Source organism: Scylla paramamosain, unplaced genomic scaffold (assembly GCF_035594125.1).
Source record: "Scylla paramamosain isolate STU-SP2022 unplaced genomic scaffold, ASM3559412v1 Contig117, whole genome shotgun sequence".
Taxonomy (NCBI): Eukaryota; Metazoa; Arthropoda; class Malacostraca; order Decapoda; family Portunidae; genus Scylla; species Scylla paramamosain.
Window position 1 is genome coordinate 195,001 of NW_026973782.1, and position 7,500 is coordinate 202,500.

Consider the following 7,500-nt stretch of genomic DNA (forward strand, 5'->3'; position numbering starts at 1 on the left):
ATATATATATATATATATATATATATATATGTATATGTGTGTATATGTGTATATGTATATATGTGTATATATGTATGTATATGTATATATGTATATATGTATGTATGTGTGTGTATGTGTATATATGTATATATATATATATATTTATATATATATATATATTTTTTTTTTTTTTTTTTTTTTTTTTTTTTTTTTTTTTTTTTTAGCAGGGTGGCCTTTTTGCAGGACGAGTCACAGGACACAAGAAAAAAGGACCAACACCGCTTTTTTCACCCACCACATTACATCATACAATAAATATCCCGGCCATCACCAAATCACTCTACTACTATCCGTGGTTCGGAACCCACGTAAAACTGTAGGTCCCTCCGCTATACGGATGCAATTCTTCCTCTGTCCTTCTTTGAACCAATAAAAAGCACAAAAAAACCCTTTTTACTCTGACTGTCCTTCACTCCTCTTTCACAACCTGATAATGCAGGCTCTGGATAGTCTGGCCCCTAACTTGTGCGTGGTTTGGCCCGGGGATTTGGGTGCGTGGGCGGCGTCCGTGGCTGTGGCTGTGTTGGGCTTGGCTTGCTCGGTTGGTGGAGGACTCTCCTGCTTTCCCCGATAAAGCCCTTGTCTTCCTGGCCATCTTAGAATGAATATAACACGTTAAAAAAAAAAAATAAATAAATAAATAAAAAACATAAAAAAAAGATGTCCCTCCTAATTCAAATTGCGCCTGGGTCAAGCCCCAGTGACTATTTCTCCTACTACAATTCCCTTCTTATCACCCCCCTATTCTTCCCACTATCCCCACTTCTCCCTCCCCATCTTTTCTCTCTTTGTTATGTTATGTTATTTTGAGGCACATTCGTGAGCTTCCTGTTAGACCGTTCGGACGTCGTACTAGCAGCTCTCATCACCATGACTGGCCGCGGCAAGGGAGGCAAGGGTCTTGGAAAGGGAGGCGCCAAGCGTCACCGTAAGGTTCTGCGTGATAACATCCAGGGAATCACCAAGCCTGCTATCCGTCGTCTAGCTCGCCGAGGTGGCGTCAAGCGCATCTCTGGTCTCATCTACGAGGAGACTCGTGGGGTGCTCAAGGTGTTCCTTGAGAACGTTATCAGGGATGCTGTCACCTATACCGAGCACGCCAAGCGTAAGACCGTTACTGCCATGGACGTTGTCTACGCCCTCAAGCGTCAGGGCCGTACCCTGTACGGATTTGGTGGTTAAATCGCTCCATTATTGAGATGGTGCCAGCTATTCAGCTTGCATTATCATCATTGAATAACATCATCTCCCGGACCTTTTTAAGGTCCACAAACATGAAAAGAAAGAAGGACCATAGACTACTATTATTACTACTACTTTCTCATAACCATGTTCACTATCACTATCTGAGCTAAGAAAAGAAACCATTATTAATTATAACCATCTTTCTCACTTCATCAGGTCTTCTCCAAGTATTATTATTATTATCATTATTATTATTATTATTATTATTATTATTATTATTATTATTATTATTATTATTATTATTATTATTATTATCATTGACTTATTTCAATGATCACGCCCCTCATCGTTCTCAGTTTCTCATAAAACAAAATATACATTGAGATGAAAAAGACGCTCAACATATCACAATAGGCAACACATCTAATCAACTCTCCACTGTGACACACAGCAGGTACATTAGTAGAAATATAGTATACATATTTATTCTCGGTCACTTGCGTGCCTGACTAAATAATAATAATAATAATAACAAATAACTAACTCGAAAATAAATACACTACTTGCTTATTATTGATATACCAGTATAGTCTACACAACTCTCTAGATGTTTGAACGTGTGGCTCCGAAGAGGAGCCGGATTGATGGTGATATTGGCTGAAGGGGAGGGAGGCCCTTTATTTACTTCTTCTCAGTCTTCTTGGGAAGGAGCACGGCCTGAATGTTGGGCAGCACGCCACCCTGTGCAATGGTGACTCCGGAGAGGAGCTTGTTAAGTTCCTCGTCGTTGCGGATGGCCAGCTGCAGGTGACGTGGGATGATGCGAGTCTTCTTGTTGTCACGGGCGGCATTGCCGGCAAGCTCAAGGACTTCAGCAGCCAGGTACTCCATAACTGCCGCAAGGTACACGGGGGCACCAGCACCCACGCGCTCGGCGTAGTTGCCTTTCCTTAGAAGGCGATGAATCCTGCCGACCGGGAACTGGAGTCCAGCACGACTGGAACGGGACTTTGACTTTCCCTTCACCTTTCCTCCCTTGCCGCGTCCAGACATGATAATGGATGTTGTGGTAGTAGTAGTAGTAGTAGTAGTTGTTGTTGTTGGTGATAAATGAGGAGCGCGAGTACTCTAACCTCGTCGGTAGCTCTGCGAGCAAGTAGTGAATTTTGGGAAAAACGGCTATATATACGCGAGATCAGATCGGCCCAGAGCGCGTCTGGACCAATCAGGACGCTCGCTGAGGTGGCGACTCCTGATCCTGAGTAGGCACGCTAATATATATACCACTTTTCAACTGAGAAAACGCACACTCGTTCTCACAGCAGTACGGCGACACTATGCCTCCCAAAGCATCAGGAAAGGCTGCCAAGAAAGCTGGCAAGGCACAGAAGGCCATTGCCAAGGGCGACAAGAAGAAGAAGCGCAGGAGGAAGGAGAGCTACTCCATCTACATCTACAAGGTGCTCAAGCAAGTCCACCCAGACACTGGCGTGTCCTCCAAGGCCATGTCAATCATGAACTCGTTCGTGAATGACATTTTCGAGCGCATCGCTGCCGAGGCATCCCGCCTGGCACACTATAACAAGCGCTCCACCATCACCAGCCGGGAAATCCAGACCGCTGTCCGTCTTCTTCTGCCTGGTGAACTGGCAAAACACGCTGTTTCTGAAGGCACCAAGGCTGTTACCAAGTATACCTCCTCCAAGTAAACAGGCGGCCAGTATACTGCTGCCAGTATAAAATAATACCCGGCTCCATTGGAGCCACACTTGAAAAGGAAAAAAGATACGATATAGACAAATGCATTATTATTATAATTATTGTTATTATTATTAATATTATTATTATTATTATTTTTATTATTATTATTATTATTATTATTATTATTATTATTATTATTATCATTATTAATAATATTAATATTGTTGTTTTTATTATGATTATTATTATAATAATTATTGTATCATTATTATTATTATTATTATTATTATTATTATTATTATTATTATTATGCTTATTATTATCGTGATTATTATTCTGTGGAGATAAAGAAAAGATAAAAAAAAAATAGAGATAAAGAAAGATAAAAATTCTCCCAAGTGAAAGAGATATGGCCATGGAAGAGGGAATAATAATAATAATATAAAAAAAAAAAAAGGGGGGAAGGATATTGAGTTGAAAGTCGATACCTGATACTGAAAGATGGAAAATAAATATTTTCTTCCACAAAACCAAACAGATTGTCTATGAAAATTCTTTAATGAAAGAGATGTTTGGCCCTAAAAAGGGCCTAGATATTGCTGTTATGAAGATCATTCGTGGATGACTTCTTAGGCACGCTCGCCACGGATGCGACGAGCCAGTTGGATGTCCTTTGGCATGATAGTCACGCGCTTGGCATGGATGGCGCACAGGTTGGTATCCTCAAACAGACCCACGAGGTAAGCCTCGGAAGCTTCCTGGAGAGCCATGACAGCAGAGGACTGGAAGCGGAGGTCAGTCTTGAAATCCTGAGCAATTTCACGCACCAGGCGCTGGAAAGGCAGTTTCCTGATAAGCAGCTCAGTGCTCTTCTGATAACGGCGGATCTCACGGAGAGCAACGGTTCCAGGCCTGTAACGGTGGGGTTTCTTGACACCTCCAGTGGCTGGAGCAGACTTGCGAGCTGCCTTTGTAGCAAGCTGCTTGCGGGGCGCCTTGCCACCAGTGGACTTGCGAGCCGTTTGCTTGGTACGTGCCATAGTTGTGGTAACAACAACTCACAACGAACACTCAGCTGAGTCTGCCCGCGCTTCCCACAAAATCCCTTTATATATGAATCGGGTGGGCCCGACGACTCCAACCCTGCCTTGTGATTGGTCAGAAACGTCCAGTGAGGCTCATCGCCCACGCAGTCACCGCATGAAAGATGTGATCATTATTGTTAGTCTAATTCATTTTGTTCTTATTCTTATTCTTATTCTTATTCTTTCTTCCCTCATTCATAACAAATCTTGGAAAATATACAGCAGAACTGACATGTCATTTAAAATTCTAAGACAATTAGCAAGAAAGTTGTGATATTCTTATTTTTTTCATTCTTTTTATTCTATTTTTTTCTTATTCTTGTCATAATTAATATTGTTATCTTTATTATTTTCATTTTTTTTTATTATTCTTCCTTATCTTATTCTTATTTATCCTACTTTTAGAGAGATGAGGCTTGTGCGGTCACCCATCCAAGTTCTGCCCGGACCCCCTGCTTAACCTTGCTGATCCCGCCGTCAGCTGATTGGTCAAGAGCGGAGAACAAGGTGTTGGGAGGGCTTATTTCTCTTATTCTTATTCTTTCCTGTATTGTTGTTGCATTGTTGTGCTGAAAATGTTGGAAAATATGCACTAAAATTAACCCTTCATTCATAATTCTACGACAATTAGCAAGAGAGATATATTATTACTTTTTTCCCTTATTTTTGTTCTTTTTATTCTTAATCTTCTTTTTTTTATTATAGTTGTTATTGTTATTTTATTATTTTCGTTTTTCGTTCATTCTCCTCATTCTTATTGCTATTTTTTTCTATTCTCAGAGAGATGAGGCTTTTGTGGTCACCCATCCAAGTTCTTCCCGGACCCCCTGCTTAACTGCGCTGATCCCGCCGTTAGCTAATTGGCCAAGACCGGAGAACTAGGTGTTGGGAGGCCTTCTTTCTATTATTCTTATTCTTTCTTCCCCCATTCATATCGTTGTATTGGAAATGTTGGAAAATATACAAAAGAATTCACCCTTCTATGACAATTAGGAAGAAAGACATGGGATGCTTTCTTTCTTTTTTTTTATATTCCTTTATTGTAATTTTTCTTATTCTTGTTATAATAATTCTTACTGTTATCTTTATTACTTAAAATTTTCGTTCATTCTCCCTATTCTTATTCTTATTTTTTTTATTTATTTATTTTTTTTCAGACAGATGAGGCTTGTGTAGTCACCCATCCAAGTATTGCCCGAAACCCCTGCGTAATCTCGACGATTTCATTTGACAATACCTATTTACTTATTTATTTATTATTATATTTATTAAAAAAAAAAAAGAAGAAAAGAAGATGAAGAATAAGGTATGTAATCGAAATACTCTCTCTATACTGTAGCAATAGTTTAGCTGGATGTACTTGTATTGTGTCAAAAATACTTGCAATATCTGCAATTGTAACCTGCAGTGTCGGCATAATGCATAATTAAGCAATGAAAAGAAAAATTAATAAAAGAATAAATGAAAAAAAGAAAGAAAAAAAGATACAATTAACAATTAAATATATTAGCTACCCCTCTACGTTTCTTTATCACTGCAGAAAAATGGAAACATTTTAACGTAGACTTGTCAAAATTCAACTGAAATTAAGGGTTAAATAAGGATTGTCACCCCTTCCCCAGAGGATATTCATTGTCTTTTAATATATATATATATATATATATATATATATATATATATATATATATATATATATATATATATATATATATATATATATATATATATATATATATATATATATATATATATATATATATATATATATATATATATATATATATATATATATATATATATATATTCTTTTTATTTAAAGTCTTATTTAGAGAGAGAGAGAGAGAGAGAGAGAGGTAACGTCCTTGAGGATAGCAGCTCGTCTACGCTCCGCTCAGTGATCAGCGTTAGAATGTAATTCCTCATTTCTTTAAAAAAAAAAAAAAAAAAAAAAAAACAGAAACTTTATTTAGGGGGCTTGCTGGAAACAAACTACAATGGAGGAAAGAACAATATGTCTGCTATATGACCCACCCAGTTAAATTTTCAAGAAGCAAACGCAAGTTGGAAAATACGAGGAAGATAAATTTTCATTTATATACGTTTTATGGTAATTTCTGCCACGCCTTCCTCTATTCATCAAACGTCACTGACACTTATTCCCTTTATTTTTTACTTTACAGAATCTTTTGTAGGGCAAGACTCTAGAGGATATGTGCTTTCATAAATTCTATAATGCTTTGCTTATCATAGAGACATAAAAAAAAAAATAATAATAATAAAAATAAATTAATTAATTAATTTAAAAAATCAAAATAAATAGATATATAAATTAATTAATCAATCAAATAAATTTCTATGCTTCACCTTTATAGCATTCGTATGAATGTCAAAACAAAACAAAAAATATAAATATAAATAATAATATGAAAAAAAAAAATTACTAAATATATGAAAAATAGCATTACTACTACTACTACTACTACTACTACTACTGCTACTACTACTACTATTTTTTTTTTTTTTTTTATGTAGGAAGGACACTGGCCAAGGGCAACAAAAATGTAATAAAAAAAATGCCCACTGAAATGCCAGTCCCATACAGGGGTCAAAGCAGTGGTCAAAAAATGATGAATAAGTGTCTTGAAACCTCCCTCTTGAAGGAATTCAAGTCATAGGAAGGTGGAAATACGGAAGCAGGCAGGGAGTTCCAGAGTTTACCAGAGAAAGGGATGAATGATTGAGAATACTAGTTAACTCTTGCGTTAGAGAAGTGGACAGAATAGAGGTGAGAGAAAGAAGAAAGTCTTGTGCAGCGAGGCCACGGAAGGAGGGGAGGCATGCAGTTAGCAAGATCAGAAGAGCAGTTAGCATGAAAATAGCGGTAGAAGACAGCTAGATATGCAACATTGCGGCGGTGAGAGAGAAGCTGAAGACAGTCAGTTAGAGGAGAGGAGTTGATGAGACGAAAAGCTTTTGATTCCACCCTGTCTAGAAAAGCAGTATGAGTGGAACCCCCCTCAGACATGTGAAGCATACTCCATACATGGACGGATAAGGCCCTTGTACAGAGTTAGCAGCTGGGGGGGTGAGAAAAACTGGCGGAGACGTCTCAGAACACCTAACTTCATAAAAGCTGTTTTAGCTAGAGATGAGATGTGAAGTTTCCAGTTCAGATTATAAGTAAAGGACAGACCGAGGATGTTCAATGTAGAAGAGGGGGACAGTTGAGTGTCATTGAAGAAGAGGGGATAGTTGTCTGGAAGGTTGTGTCGAGTTGATAGATGGAGGAATTGATTTTTTGAGGCATTGAACAATATCAAGTTTGTTCTGCCCCAATGAGAAATTTTAGAAAGATCAGAAGTCAGGCGTTCTGTGGCTTCCCTGCGTGATATGTTTACCTCCTGAAGGGTTGGACGTCTATGAAAAGACGTGGAAAAGTGCAGGGTGGTATCTTCAGCGTAGGAGTGGATAGGACAAGAAGTTTGGT